Genomic DNA, 16,923 nt, shown 5'->3' with positions numbered 1-16,923 from the left:
ACAAGTTGCCAGCAAAATATTTTGAAGCAATTTATTACTAGTTTTATCTGGCATGAGATTACGCTTCATGAAGCTAGTTTTATCATGTATGGCTGTATGGGTTATCAGCAGTTATTAACAGCTGAAACGCTACCCTTTTTCTCGGTTTTTGATTTTTTTTAAGTACAACATTCAACAGTTCTTTTGATGAAAAACTTTCAAGTATAATTTAAGACTAATTACATGTACTTATTATATGTGCCTCATATAAAACACTGAAATCGTATGGCAAACTTTCAAAGTATAATTCGAGTTTAAGTATATGTAACTTATACAAGTCATGAAAAACAAACTAAAGTCTTGTGTCGCTTGATTGGCTAGCATCACGCGCTCGATTCGCACATTGCAGGTTCGAAATCTTCGTGCTGCGCTTTGATGAATTTGTACCCCTTAGTGTAAATCTAAATGCATTGAGGGTTCACAAGTCTGAATTATCTTTTGTAACAAAAAATATAATGGATTTTTTTAAACGGAAATATAATGGATTTTGATTGGATATGATACATACTAATTCTGGAACATAAATAATACTTATTTTAGTGGAAGCATCTTGCTCATTCTTCATTAGCACGTTTTTTCAAGTGGTTAAACGACTTATCTTTTCAAAATGAACTTTTTTATATATTTTTTTAAAAAATAAACAAACTGCTAATGGCTTGCCACGAAGAAACGAACTGAGCCAACGTGGCTGCTTTGGGTGTACATGGAGGCCACGCATGTCCCTCCCTATTTGACATATTTAACTGTCGGTCACTTTTACAATTCGTCACTGGACCGATATGTCGTAGATTTATAAAGATCTACATGAGATGTCACACATGTACTGTAACTTAATAGTCCTAGTCTTACGTATTTTTCTAAATGCGCTTGACACTTCAGATAATACTTTAAAAAAGGCACTTGATGCTCTAAAAATGGTGATGCACTCTAGAAAATAGGCTCTGTATTTTTAAGGCAAATTTTACTATATGACACTCATTATGTGTGGTTTTAGTCCAGAGACACCGCAAAAACGTGGATTTGGAAAAAGACACTCCATAACCTTGGATATTTGCAGATGGACACCACGCTGTCTAACTAAAGCTTGCCGTGCTGACGTGGCGGTCGGGAGCCCGGTTTTTTACCTGGTCAGACCTAAATGCCCCTGGGCCTTATCCTCATATTAGACGAGAGAACACGAGAGAGAATGAGAGACCGAGGGAGACAGCTCTCTGGACGGCGTCGACGCATGGCCAGAGGCGTGTCCAACGCCAAACACCTCCTTTTCTTTTCCCAATTAAGTCCCAACTCAATCGCCCCATCTCACTTTCCATTCCACTGTCGACCACATCGAGAGAACGAACTCTAGCTGCTCCTTTCTTCCTCATCTTCATCACTGGCCACAAAGAAGATGATGGCTGCATTCGTCGATGAGCTATGGTCGTCTCTTCTCCTCTCATGTTCTGTTACCTTCTCAAGATGCCGATCCATTCCCTCTAATTTCGCCCTTTTTCATGTAGTGGATCGACGGGAACACCGTCGTGCCCAGAAGAGCTCTAGAGCGCGCACTGGGCGCTGCCGTGACAGCATCGCCACCGACGCCGTCGATCTGGACCAAGCTGGGCCAAGCTGTCGCGCCAGCATCTTTGCCTCATCCTCCCCTCCATTCCCCCTCAAGTACCCTGAAGAATGGTGCACCGTAGAGGGAGAGCACGCCCCTTTCTTCCTCGGCGCCAATCTGAACCCGCCGCCTAGCACCATCGTTGATTCCGCCTCCTCTGGTGAGCCATTTATCGATTCTTTGTGCATGAACCATCCCTAGAACCTCTCTAACACGAAGGACATACATTCATGGCAGTTCTTGGAGCAAAACACGCTGTCGCCGTCTTCCCGAAGAAGAGCACTGCCACCGAGTGACCGAGATGTTCCGCCAGCCGTCGCTGATGACCAAGCTTCGACATCTCTTCCCGACAGTTTGGTGAGCACCCTGGAGCCTAGAGGACCACATGCATGCACTTCATCCACTTAGAAACGGCCTCCAAAACCACATGCAACACCACCCCGAGAACCACCGCCGCTTCCATCACCATCGTCATTGATTCCGGCCACCATAGCTTGCAAGATAAACACCTATAACCTTGCCTTGAACCCCTCTACATTTTCTCTTTAGGTTGCATGCCGAGATCTTCCACCGTTCACCGCCGGCGAGCTCGAGAACGAGCTCGGCCATGACTCACACATGAAACAGTCATAGGACTGCGGGTTGGTTCCTAGAAAACTCAAGGGCCTTTCTGCATATTCGCACGGCATTTAGGTCCAACCGAGGCATTTAGGTTTGTATAAGGTGCAGGGGCATTTAGGTCCAACTCAGTAAAAAACCGAGCTCCCGACCGCCACGTCAGCACGACAAGCTTCAGTTAGACGGCGTGGTGTCCATCAGCAAATATCCATGGTTATGGAGTGTCTTTCGCCAAAGCCACGATTTTGCGGTGTCCCTGGGCTAAAACCACACATAACGAGTGTCCTGTAGCAACATTTTCCTATTTTTAAAGACACTTGATACTCTAGAAATAACGATGCAGTACTTTAACCTCTAAAACATTATTACATTTTTTTTACAGAAAACTCATTAGTTTTATTTTTATGCGATATCTTATATAGAAAAACCATCAGCTTTCTTACACGAGAATACGCCACATCTTTATCTTTATCTTTATCTTTACCAATCCTGACTATTATAAAAATTTAAGATGTTTTTGCCGTAAATCTTGGTATGTCGTCCCTCGGAATATCCTATACGTGTGCATCTGACTCCAAGTCCAAGCGGTGTGATACACCGTCCTTTGAGCGATTCTGCTTTCATCCGTCCATCCCGTGCATCATCAAAAGTTTGTATCCCGTGCGAGTGAACCAGAAACTTAATTTGGTCGTCGCAACAATAGGAGGTGTGTGTGTGGCTGAGCGCCTCGCCGGCATGGCGGCATCGGATTGGCAGCACATGATGTGCGCCACATGAATGGAGCGGCAGCGAGCACGCGGTCATGGGTGGAGAGCGTCAGATCATACATGGAAGACCTGGCAGAATTCGCCTCCGTCATGAAGCACCTACAGAAACCTTGATGTGGACAAGGGTTCCCGATCTTCCGAAAGGTTTTGGTAGGCAGTTGATTTGGGCGGAGTCGCACACAACTCAACCCGGCTTCTGAACGAACACGCTCTTGAGCCCCGTAATCACAGCACCACATCTCCTCTAGTTATCACCCCTATCGAAACGCGGATGACCTCGTCGAGAAGGCTAATCCCTGTTTGCGAATTGAGGAACACAAACAAGAACAAGGAAGAATACAACCAAAATTGCAGATGAATGATTAAGCTCACAAGTTGGGGTCTTACAACCCGATCTAGCGGCGGAACTGTTCTTGACAGAATAATCTAAGCAAAACCCCAAACCCTAGGTGATGGCAGGTACTGATATATAGAGTTTAGGGTCGTGCAAACAACCCTTGACGCAATTCTAATGGGTTCCAACATGTTACACGGTCCAAAGGCCCAAATACGGTGACGCAACACTGGAATAGATTCTGGACGTCAACTTGTTTGGTCGATTCCTGTTGACTCGAAAAATTTTGGACTTGGGACCAGGACCATTGGAACAGTTATCTTCTTAGCTTTCCATACATATAAAGAACGCTCTAATCCGAGCACGTATGCGACCTGGGCACCCGTTTTAGTGCAAACTAGTCCTAGACTCCAGATCGTACTCGAAGTCAACTTGGTTTGGGCCTCCACCTTGACTTGGACGTCCTTGATGATACCCTATGCCTCTAAGTCCTTCTCTAAGTGTCTCCTTGTCCTCTCCATTGTTCCTAATCACAACATAATCATTAGATAGCAATCTATTCTCAAAATCATATAAAGAAGAACATAGGAACGAGCTCACCTCTAATAAATTCAACTATCATCATGTCCTCTTAAGTTCTCACTATTTACCATCTACTTACAGTAATCTTCCTATGAATATGTTGTATAGAATGTAACACATCATTAGAAAAGCAAGAGTAGTTTTTAATTAAGGTTTGATGAGGACATCACTCCTTCGGATACACACAAAAATCCTCCATCGGTCATTCAAGTACCAATAACTACTTAACAAGAGCTCTTGTTATTGGTCAAATCCATCCCAACTTTGGTAGGGCAGTTACTACCGACCTCCCAATGACGGTTATGGCGTTAAAACCAGTAGAAACTGTCATTAGAAAGGACACTTGGCATGAGAGGAGTGAAGATGCCCTTTGGATTCCATGGAGGATCTCCACATTCCCAAACAAGCTTACACTATAAATACCCCTCTCCTCTCTCAATCTCACACACACTTGAAGCATGAGCTGAACTACAAGAGGCTATAGTGTACTTTGTTGTATATTAGAATAGTGAGAGAGTAGAGTAGAAGAAGTTGGAGGAATTCCGGAGTTACCGGTAATCCTCTTCCTATTTCATTCTGCTCTGTTTATTACTCTGATTATAATTGAAATATATTTTGAGTAATTTAGCTTTACTCGGTGAGAATTCTTTCTTGGTTAATTCCTATTCAGAGTACATGATCATCGCTCACCATAATCAACTAAAATATAGTGATTGCTTTAGTGAGTTATAAACACTAGAGTAGTTATTAACTGCGTAGACGCGGTGTCTAGGTAGTTGATTTCCGGTGTTTGCTCCACATTCCATAGTAGGTGTGAGGTGGGTGTAGAGGTGGTGACAGCCCTCAAGACACTAAAGTCCTCCCTGTCCGGGTGCACAGTAGAGCGATATCTGGGAGCAGCGAGCTGGCCGGTGCCCGAAGTACCTCATTAGGATTAAAGTTAAGCTTTCCATAGACACTGTTCTCCACCAGTGAAACCTCTCTATCCTTTCCCTATCTAGAGCTTCGTGTCCTTGGATGAATCTGAACCGGAGTTAGCACACACGTTCCCTGTGGAAATCGATACCTGAGAATAGTCTCGGGTGAAGTGCTAGATCGGTATCTTCCGTGCGCTTGCAGATTTATCTATGATCATAAGAAATACCAACAAGCATTTCTGGCGCCGTTGCCGGGAAATAGTTGTTGTTCATCTCCGAACCTTGTTCATCCTCGTATCCTTTTTACTTTTCTTTCTTCTACCTTTACCGCTGCTATCCCCGATAAGCGTTCCAGTAAAACCTTCTCAATCGATGGAGCCACAATCTATTTTTCAACTATCTGCTCCGCGGGGTGAATTTAACAAGCCACCTCCTTCATTGGAGCCTATTTTAACACCTGGCTATGAAATTCATCCCGAATTCATTAGTATGGTTAGAGAGAAATCTTTCTCTGGTTTAGGCTAGGAAAACCCCTACCTTGTTTGTACTCTCATACAAGATTTATTTATTTATTTAAATAAAAATGCTAAAAAAAATGACAATTTTACGATCGTGATTGGTGCCACTTTTAACCTTAGTGAAATTTAACCAGACCCGTTCCTTTTGGTATCTGAGTGTTTTCAATGGTGATAAAATCTTTCTTTTAATGTCTTGCTATTTTAAGATTTTGACAGGGGTGTGCGGTGTAATTCCATTGATTTTTGGATTTCGATCGTATCTAAGATCCTAGTTTATCTAGGTTGCTAACTCAATGGTAGAGTACTCGGCTTTTAAGTGCGACTATGATCTTTTACACATTTGGATGAAACAAAAAATTCGTCCAGACTCTTGGTAGAGTCTATAAGACCGCGACTGATCCTCAAGGATAATGAATGGAAAAAATAGCATGTCGTAATAAAATCAATTTCTTATTTTGGATTTTTGGAATGGAATAAAAAAATTCTGATTTTCTAGGTCTAATGAATAAATGGATAGAGCCTGGCTCCAATTCTGGTAAAACAAAAAGCAACGAGCTTAACTTCTTAATTGGAAGAACTCCCTGATCTAATTAGACGTTAAAAGTAGATTAGTGCCTGATGTACTGCGGGAATTCGAGCAGCTTTGCTCGTGCCTTAAGATTCGAGGCATGATCCAAGAGACTGTTCGGTGGAAATTGTTTCCATTCTCTCTTCATGAGAGAGCGGAAACAATGGTACACATCTACCGTCGGGTGTGTAAACGGTGACTGGGATAAATTGCGAGACAAGTTCTGCCTCGCATTTTTCCCTGTAACCCGTATTACTACTTTTCGTGTAGAAATTCTAAGTTTCCAGCAGATGAATAAAGAATCGATTGGTTAGCCTGGTTTAGATTCACTAATTTAGTTCAGTCTGGCCCAACCCTGTCTATACCTGATTACGTGCTATTGCAGCATTTTCAAGCGAGTTTAGATAGGGAGTCTGCATTCCACCTTGACATAACTGCTGGAGGGTAATTCATGCACAAAACTCTTGCCGAAGGCAAGGAAATTCTCGATCGCATATCGGAAAATACCTCCTTTGTCGGGCAGTGTGATGAACCCCGTCCAAAGGCTTTTGTGTCAGGAAGGGGGGAACCTTCTTTTGCCGAGCCTGAACCTGTGCCTTCAACATCTTCGGGTCTAACTAAAGAGTCCTCCTTAGAGCCATCGCCAAATTCCAATGAAATTCAAGCTCCGGGTTGCGCTCCTAAATTTAGAGATGATCCTCATAGCAATTATAAGAAAACCTTGACAGACATCCTCCCTGATAATACGCCAATAGAGGAAGTAATGGCGGTCTTGCCTCACAAGTCCCCTGAACCTCTTCTAGAACTGGTTGCTCATCAGTTCATTCAAAAAGAAAATTTTGGCGAGACCCTTGAATTGCTCTCCATAGAACCACCATCACAACCTCCTATCGAGCCTAAACCTTGTCTCTCTAACCTTCAGAATGTTGTTCTTGATAATCATCTTGAGAAGGGGAACTTTTAGGCCAGGGATAAGTTTGAGACATCAACTTTGGAGGATCGAAAGTCCACAAATGAGCATGAAAGCTTCTCTTTCAAAGTTCCTCAGGACTCATGCTCACTTAAGGAATCCCCAGAGTCCTATCCGATTAGTACCGCTTCATTTCTATCATAATTAGAAGTATGGTTGTGGATGCTTTTGTTTATCGTAAATACTGCAAATCTCGTATGTGTTAGTGGCACTAATCTTGCAGCGAGATGTCTCCATGGTCGAGCTTGAGATCACAAACAAAGCATAGCCGGGAGATACCCCAAATTATCTTGGTAAGTTTTCTTTCCAATAAAAGTAAGAACTAGTTTTTAGGATAGTATGCACCTTCGGGTATTCTTGGTCAGTAACCATTTCAGGTTAAGATTAAGAACGAGGGACGTACAATTCCTAAGAACATGGGAGCTACATCAACTGTTCATTTTGGTGATCCTTGGTGTTGGAACACAGTTTTATGAAGATCCCAGTCTCACACACTTGGTTTTTGATGACTCATGACACAAAAGTCCAAGTGTGGGGGAGGCAGGTCAACGAGCTTGCATGGCGAGTTCCGTCAACCAAGGCTATCTCGGTTTGAAGTTGGTGTTAGTGTTACCTTGCGGAAATAAAAAAGAAAAAAACATGAGGAAGATAAAAAAGAAAGAAAAGAGAGACGGAAGAAAAAAAAAGAAAAAGATGGGAGAAGAGGAAGATAGCAAGAGGGCTGACGGGCTACATCTACATCTAGGGCGCATTATATGCCAGCCTTTAAAATATGGCTATACACCTCGCCAATAGCAATCATGCTGCTTGGCTGCACCCAGCCCCTCTCTTGAGCTCATGTGCCGCCTTGGTTTAGCCTTCATCCACTTCTAGCCATGCACAACATCTCGCTCCTGCGGCACCTACACACATACAAGCAAGAGTAAATGCCCTCTTCTTTTCTAGGTGTTTGCTACTCCACTCTAGTTGGCACTTGCATATTTTCCCAAAAAGAGATGCATCACATGTCTCTACAGCATTGTGCCAATGGAACACGCCTTCAAGGCATAAGGTTCTTGCACCTGAGGTGTGTGCAAGACCAAACCGCTCGCCTTAGTTGGGAAAAGTGAATGGTGGAGGGTTGTGATTGGTTGAGAAGAGAATGTTGGTGGAGAAGTTGTTATATTTTGGGACAAATAATAAGGGCTAAAAGTTGTTATATTTTGGGACATTTGGAGTATTAAAAGTGGCATTAATACCTTCATCTATAGAACTAGATACGAGTTTTCAAGCGGACGAGATACCTCATCACCACTTACCTCGTTGATGGTGATTTTTGGAGTAAAGCTTGGCTTGCGAATAACCCCTTGACGAGTCTTGATGAAGCACCCCTCCAAAAGCGCCTTTTGCGTCGTCAAAAGATGTTGATCAATCTCTCGATGTTGCTCCTCATCCAAATCCTCCAATGAGATTGGAAGAACATTGGTAGGATCAAGCTCCGACTTGCTCATGATGAAGACGTCCCTAGCGGAGTCACCAAAAATCGTGTTGGCAACTTTTTGACAAGTAGAGAAGCACGATCGCAACACCTAAACGCCTTGCGGTGATATGTAGAGTCGCCAAGCACTCTAATCCAGCAAAAGCTAGACTAAGATGGGTTTTGATAGATTAAACCGGCTAGCGGAGCCGATTTAGATAGAATGATGGATAAATACTCGTCTCGTGGGCAAAACGGAAGATTTTCAGGACAAACTTACAAAGGATTTTGCACTCTCGCAGGGAAGGCAGACGTAAATCGATAAAGATGGACGAACTAAAGTAGAACTAATTGAAAAGTAAAAAGCAATATTGAAAAATCGATTCTATTGATTGATCGTAGTGTGATACATTTTTTTGAACTGGCCTTGTCCCTTATATAGGAGTTGGTCTTGCCCTCTACAGAACCTCCTCCACGTTCAACTCGGAGTAGAAACTAATGGAAACCCGAAACATACCTTCCCGAGCAAGGAAACCCAAGACCCGACGAAAACAGACTCGGGCTCGGGCTTTGCCAGTCAGACTGACCACATACCACCGGTCTGACCGGCCCTCTGGCGGCGGTCTGATCGGCCCATACATAACGGTCAGACCGGCCCTTCTGGAGGAAACCGACAGAGTTCCAAATTTTGGCAAATTTTTCTATTCCAATTCTAGGTACCAAATTCGAGTATAAACAATTCGAGTATAAACAAGCTGCCGAACGTTTGAAGTGCCCGGGCGCGGGAGCTGGTCGACGACGGCGCGTGTGCCGAGCACGCAGATGTTTGCACCCGCGGCTGCAGCGGTTGGCGTTGGGCGGCATCACCTGCTAGCCCTTCGAATTGGTGCCTTCCAGTAATCCGATCCTTCGATCGCACCCCTGCATGTATTTATTTTTTTTCCGTTTGCTATAAGTACAAGATCATTTTTACTTGAATTAATCACTAAGATCTGAGAACCGGCTGGTCTGTAGTAAAAAGGATGCGCCTGTGGGAAACAATAGTGGAAGAAGATACCGATGAGGCCGGCGATCGGGAGAAGGACCCACTTGCCTCCACGCGCTTTCTTTTTTGCATCCGCCCTCTTCTCCCCCTTTCTCCTCCCTTTCTTCTTTTTCTACTACAGTACACGGTACACCACACAATTTTTTTTAAAAAAACAAAAGTTATAAAAATTTATGTATAGAAATACTATATATAAAAAAAAATTTGAATTTAAATTCAAATTTGAATCGGGTATGTAAACTTTTGACTTATAAACTTTGGGTCTATAAACTTTAGGTGTATAAACTTTAGATGTATAGAAATACTATATATAGACAATATTTGAATTCAAATTCAAATTCTAATCGGATATAATTCAAATTCAAATTTGAATCAGGTATGTAAACTTTTGACTTATAAACTTTGGATCTATAAACTTTAGGTGTATAAACTTTAGATGTATAGAAACACTATATATAGAAAATATTTGAATTCAAATTCAAATTTGATTCAGATATAATTCAAATTCAAATTAGAAACGGGTATATAAACTTTTGACTTATAAACATTAGATCTATAAACTTTAGGTCTATAAACTTTAGGTGTATAAACTTTAGATGTATAGAAATACTATATATAAAAAAAAATTTGAACTCAAATTCAAATTTGAATCGGATATATAAACTTTTGGTCTCTAAACTTTAGATGTGTAAACTTTAGGTATATAAACTTTAAGTGTATAAATTTACTAAAATAGGAAAGTAATGCGGTGCCAAAAAAGGAAACCAGGTGAGGGGCTGGAGGGAGGGAGGGAGGGGGGAGTGGATCGATCGCTGATCCATCCCCATGGCGATCGATCGCGAAACAGGATTTCCGCCATCTTTAGGGCTTGTTTGGTTCCCAAAAAGTTTTTTCCAAAACATCACATCTATTCTTTACACACATCTATGAAGCATTAAATATCTACTTCTACTCTACTATCTATCTACTACTACTTAAAAAGTAAAACCTGTTTCCGTCGTCCGTATGACGAAAAAAAGGCGTGAAAAAAAAGCGAGAAAAATAGTCCGACTCCCATCATAAAAAAAAACTTATGAAGCGATGTATGAGGATGTGAGGGGCATTCGGTCTGAGGTTGGAAGGATTTCAACTCAAGTCTCTTCTTTGGATCGGCGCATGACAACTTTGGAAAACTCTTATGCATATGTCTACTCTCGTCGCCGTGACCCTTCCTCTACATCTCACTATCCCATTCCTCGTCCTCCTTCTCCTCCACAAGAGTGAAGCCTTTTTGGTCCTTGATGCCAAAGGGGGAGAAGATTTCTAGGCTTGCATTTTATTTTGTGGGATGGGACTAGGAGTAGTGAGGTTACACCTCCTATCTAATAGGTTAAGGTGGTTTGGGCTATACTATGTATGGGAATAGGCTATTACTCTCTATATTGTGTGTTCTTTATCGTTTTGTTGAACTCTGTCATTTGGACCCTTCATGGTCTTGTAATAGCCTATGTTTATTTGTGAGCCCTTTTAGGATGATTTGTGACTTATGTGGTTTGAATGGTTAAGTGATGTGAACTTGTGCGATGATGGATGGTGTTTGTGATATTGATATATATATGACCATCTTATGCTCATGGATGAATATTTCTTGAAGTTCACATTGAAATTTTGCATATGTGCTTGTGTTATGTTGAATTGTGAATGAGAGTGCATATGTTGCATAGTTGCTATTTGTGTTTGATATGCACATGTTTAGGGGGAGCATTTTCAATTCATTGCAAAATGTCCATGTGTTTCATGTTCAATTATATATAATTGTGGTGTTTGTCATCAATTACCAAAAAGGGGGAGATTGAAGCATCTGGGCCCTCGTTGTTAATTTTGGTAATTAATGACGAGCACTATTTGTGGACTAACCGTTGTCTTTGAGCTATATATTTTGAGTTAGGTCCACGTCATATGTGCGCATGGATGATTATCGATGGATTAAAATTTACGGCGCAAAGCAAAAGGGAAAGAAGACGGTAAAATTAGTGCTTTAGTTTTAAAATTGATCGAGGTGTAGGGCGATCAAATTTGCTAGTTTATTTTTAGCTTCGCCGTACTATTAAGAGGGGTAATGACCTAGCAAAGAGATGATTTTAATTGCCACATTAGGTCATTGCTTTTAGACTTGTGCTTACTCATCACACACACACAATTCACTAGGTTCGGCCTGACCAGGGGCGGTCTGACCGGCGTGCCCTGGCCGGTCTGACCGGCCCCAAGAGGGCGGTTTGATCGGCGCATAAGGCCGGTCTGACCAGCGGCACTTGCGCGGTCAGACTGGCCCCCTGGAGGCCGGGATGGTGCTGCTCGGGGTGGCCGATACAGAGCCGACGGAGCCGTATTCGGTAGCTGATGGCGGTTTGACCGAGCCGAGGCCGGTCTGACCGGCTACAAAACGTCGGTCTGACCGGCCAGGCCGATGGGGCCCTCTGACAGGGCTACAATGGCTAGTTTCTAGCCGTTGCAGAGTAGCACGGTCTGACCGGCCACATACCTCCGGTCAGACCGGTAGAGCACTGAGTTGGGGGATTTTGCCCCCAACGGCTAGTTTTGGTGGGTGGGAGTATGAATACTCCCCCACCAGCAGCAAGGGGACTCTCTTGGCACCCAATTCAATTGCATACACCCCTTGCACCTCTCTCACACACATTTGAGCTTAGTGTTCATCCATTGTAGTGTTGAGGTTGTTCTAGCCAAGAGTCAAGTGCATTTGCTTCCATTGTAGAGCTAGTGTGGCACTTGATTGATCATCTCCACGCCGGGTCATTGCTTGTTTCTCTTGGAGGTTGCCGTCTCTTAGACGGCTTGTGGAGGAGTCGCCTAGTGACCTCTCCGAGAAGATTGTGGAGGAGGCTTGGTGCCGGTTTGTGAGTGGTTTGAAGTTCACCACCTTCGAAGTGAAGGAAGAACTACCCCGAGTGATCGAGTCTTGGGTAGTCCTCTCCGTGGGCTGGCTCCCGCCTTGCCCACCCCTTGATGAAGGGGGCGTGCGGTGGCTTCGTGGTTGAGCGGTGGAGTTGGGCTCGCCTCAACGGGGAGTAGGAAACTGGCAAGTTTCCGAACCTCGGTGAAATATCTCTTGTCTCCTTGTCTCATTTACTTGTTGCATTTACATTTGTGCAATTTACATTTCTAGAGACCTACTAGAGATCATTTCACCCTAGGATTGCTAAACTAGACTTAGGAATTGTGATTTACTTTCCTAGTGATATACTTGAGCCACTTTCACCCTAGGATTGCAAAACATAACTTAGTTGCTTAGTTAGTCTTGTCCCTCACCGAGCCTAGCAACTTAGGTTAGTTTTGATTAGGTGTCATTTATTTTTGGTCGCTATTCACCCCCCCTCTAGTCGACATCTCGATCCTACACACTTTTAGTCCATAGAAGACGAGAGATCAAGTTTTACACGCTTTGGATTCGAATTCGGGCCTCCTGACAGCATCAACTTCAAATGGACCTAATCGCTGATCTAGAAAGAATTTCAGGGCCTATGAGTACATGTTGGAAAACTTATGGAGTCTACTTTCAGATGGTTTTGGTCCCACGTCAAAATTCCTACCGAGCTACTGGGAATCTGGAAAATAAGCCACGTAGCTCATCCAGTCCGAATTTGATTTTGAGTTTTGGGCCTTGTAATTGTGTCGTGGGCTTAGCCCAATGGGGTGTGCCCCCTAGGGCAAACCTAGGACGTCCCTAATCATACTTAATCCGTAGCCGTCATTGTTTAGAGTTCGGTTTTGCTTAGATTAATCTGTCGAGAACAGTTTCGCCGCTAGATCGGTTTGTGGAACCCCAAATTCGTGTGCTTAATCATTCATATACAATTTGGTTGCAATCTATCTTGTTCTTGCTTGTGTTCTTCGATTCGCATGTAGGGATTAGCCTTCTCGGTGAAGTCAACCGGTTTTCGGCACGGTTGATAACCAGAGGAGACGTGGTGCTGCGATTGCGGGGCTCAGTAGCGTGTTCGTTCAGAAGCCGGATCGAGTTGTGTCGCGACTCCGCCCAAATCGACTGTTTATCAGTATCTATCGGAAGATCAGGACCTAACTCCCTCATCATAAGAGATATGCAAATTTTGTGAACAATGTTACTATCACTTTATCGGATGAAGAAATGACCAAAATAAAAGTTATAGATATTAATGAGTTATACAACTTTGCTGTTGATGACTTTTTCAGGTGAAATAATTTAGTATTTGAAAATGTTGTTTGCAGTTGTCATAATTTGAAATTCAAATGAAAATTATTAAAACAGAGTCATACCAAAATGACCAAAACAAAAGTTGTAGATATTGGTGATTTATACAACTTTGTTGTTGATGACTTTTTCAGTTGAACTCATTTAGTACTTGTAAATGTTGTTTGAAATTGTCATAATTTGAAATTCAAATTCAAATTATTGAAACAGAGTCGTATACCAAAATGACCAAAACAAAAGTTGTAGATATTGATGATTTATACAATTTTATTGTTGATGACTTTTTCAGTTGAAATCATTTAGTACTTGTAAATGTTGTTTGAAATTGTCATAATTTGAAATTCAAATTCAAATTATTGAAACAGAGTCATATAGCAAAATGACGAAAACAAAAGTTTTAGATATTGATGATTTATATAACTTTGTTGTTGATGACTTTTTCAGTTGAAATCATTTAGTATTTAAAAATATTATTTGAAGTTGTCATAATTTGAAATTCAAATTTTATATAGTACAATCAAACTCGAATGGAGAAATGACTAAAAAAAAATGGTAGATCTAAATGAGTTCTACAACTTTGTTTTTTACAACTTTTTCATACGAGTTCATTTAGTATGACTTTTGTGTGTTACTTCACAATGGTATAATAAAAAAAAAGAAAAAAAAGGTTAAACATAGAAGGAATGAAACAAGGCCTGTTATGGGCCAGCCCATTTTGCTCCTCCCTCTCCAAGAAGTCCATTATTCCTCCCTTCTTTCCATTAATTTCAAAATATTAAACCTTCGAATCGAATTTTATCAAACTAAATGAACTTATGTGTAAAAGTTGTCAAAAACAAAGTTGTATAACGTATTGTGGTCAACCTATTTTATTTTGGTTATTTCTCCATATGAGTTTGATTGACCTATATAAAATTTGAATTTCAAATTATGAAAACTTCAAATAACATTTTTAAATACTAAATGATTTCAACTGAAAATGTCATCAACAACAAAGTTGTATAATTCATCAATATCTACAACTTTTTTTTGGGCCATTTTTCTATATGACTTTTTTTAAACAGTTTGAATTTGAATTTCAAATTATGACAACTTCAAACAACATTTTTAAATACTAAATGATTTCAACTGAAAAAGTCATCAACATCAAAGTTGTTTAACTCATTAATATTTATAACTTTTATTTTGGTTATTTCTTCATTCGGTAAAGGGATAGTAACATTGTTCATAAAATGAACATATCTCTCCTATAGTTTATAAACTATAAGAGAGATATGTTAATTTTGTGAACAATGTTACAAATTGTTTTATCGGATGAAGAAATGACCCAAATAAAAGTTATAGATCTTGATGAGTTATACAACTTTGATGTTGATGAACTTTTCAGTTGAAATCATCTAGTACTCGTAAATGTTGTTTGAAGTTGTCATAATTTGAAATTCAAATTCAAATTATTGAAACAGAGTCATATAGCAAAATGACCAAAACAAAAGTTGTTGATATTGATTATTTATGCAAATTTGTTGTTGATGACTTCTTCAGTTGAAATTATTTAGTATTTAAAAATGTTGTTTGAATTTGTCATAATTTGAAATTCAAATTTTATATAGGTCAATTAAACTCAGATGGAGAAATAACCAAAATAAAATTGGTAGATCTCAATAAGTTATAAAAATTTATTTTTACAACTTTTTCATATATGCTCATTCAGTATGCTAAAATTCGATTCGATGGTTTAATATTTTGAATTTAAATGAACGGAGGGAGGCAAAATGGACTTCTCGGCAAGGGATGAGCAAAAGGGCTGGCCCGTAACAGGCCTTTTGCTCCTCCCTCGCCAATTAGTCCATTTTGCTTCCCTCCTTTCAATTAATTTCAAAATATTAAACCGTTGAATCGAATTTTATCATATTAAATGAGCATATGTGAAAAAGTTATCAAAAAAAAAGTTGTATAACTTATTGAGATCTTCCTATTTTATTTTGGTTATTTTTTCATCTGAGTTTGATTGACCTATATAAAATTTGAATTTTAAATTATGACAATTTCAAATAACATTTTTAAATACTAAATGATTTTAACTGAAAAGGTCATCAACAACAAAGTTGTATAACTGGCCAATATATACAACTTTTGTTTTGGCCATTTGTCTATATGACTTTGTTTAAACAGTTTGAATTTGAATTTCAAATTATGACAGTTTCAAACAATATTTACAAGTACTAGATGATTTCAACTGAAAAAGTCATCAACAATAAAGTTGTATAACTTATCAATATCTATAACTTATGTTTTGGGTATTTTTCTATATGACTTTGTTTAAACAGTTTGAATTTCAATTTCAAATTATGACAGCTTCGAACAACATTTACAAGTACCAGATGATTTTAACTGAAAAAGTCATCAACAACAATGTTGTATAACTCATCAAGATCTATAACTTTTATTTGGGTCATTTCTTCATTCGACGAAGTTATTTGTAACATTGTTCACAAAATGTACATACCTGTTATACCTTTATAAACAATAAGAGAGATATGTAGATTTTGTGAACAATGTTACAAATCACTTCGTCGGATGAAGAAATGATCAAAATAAAAGTTATAAATATTGATGATTTATACAACTTTGTTATTGATGACTTTTTGAGTTGAAATCATTTAGTAGTTGTAAATGTTGTTTGAAGTTGTCATAATTTGAAATTCAAATTCAAGCCATTGAAACAAAGTCATATAGAAAAATGACCAAAATAAAAGTTATAGGTATTGATGAGTTATACAACTTTGTTGTTGATGATCTTTTCATTTGAGATCATTTAGTTTTTGAAAATTTTTTTTGAAGTTGTCATAATTTGAAATTCAAATTTTATATAGGCCAATGAAACTCATATGGAGAAATAACCAAAATAAAATTGGTAGATCTCAATAAGTTATACAACTTTGTTTTTAACAACTTTTTGACATAAGTTCATTTAGTATGATAAAATTCGATTCAAAGTTTCAAAATTTTGAAATTTCCAGGTTAAATGACCATTTTGTCCAAGTAAGTTGTATAATAAGTTTCCAGATACTAGGGTTATTCTGGTAAAATCGCATCAAAATAGCTTCTTATACATATATCCAAACCCTAGCCATCCATCCTTCACGTTCTCTTTCCCCACCCTCACGCCACCGCCCACCACGCCGTCGTCGTCCTCCTCTTCTCTTCCCCCACCATCCACAGCCCCCTCGGATCTCGCCGCCCCTTCCGCCTCCCCCTCCGCTCCTCTCATCGCTCCTTCG

Source organism: Oryza glaberrima, chromosome 9 (assembly GCF_000147395.1).
Source record: "Oryza glaberrima chromosome 9, OglaRS2, whole genome shotgun sequence".
Lineage (NCBI taxonomy): Eukaryota > Viridiplantae > Streptophyta > Magnoliopsida > Poales > Poaceae > Oryza > Oryza glaberrima.
The sequence above is the reverse complement of the archived record's forward strand: the minus strand, read 5'-3'. Positions refer to the sequence as shown.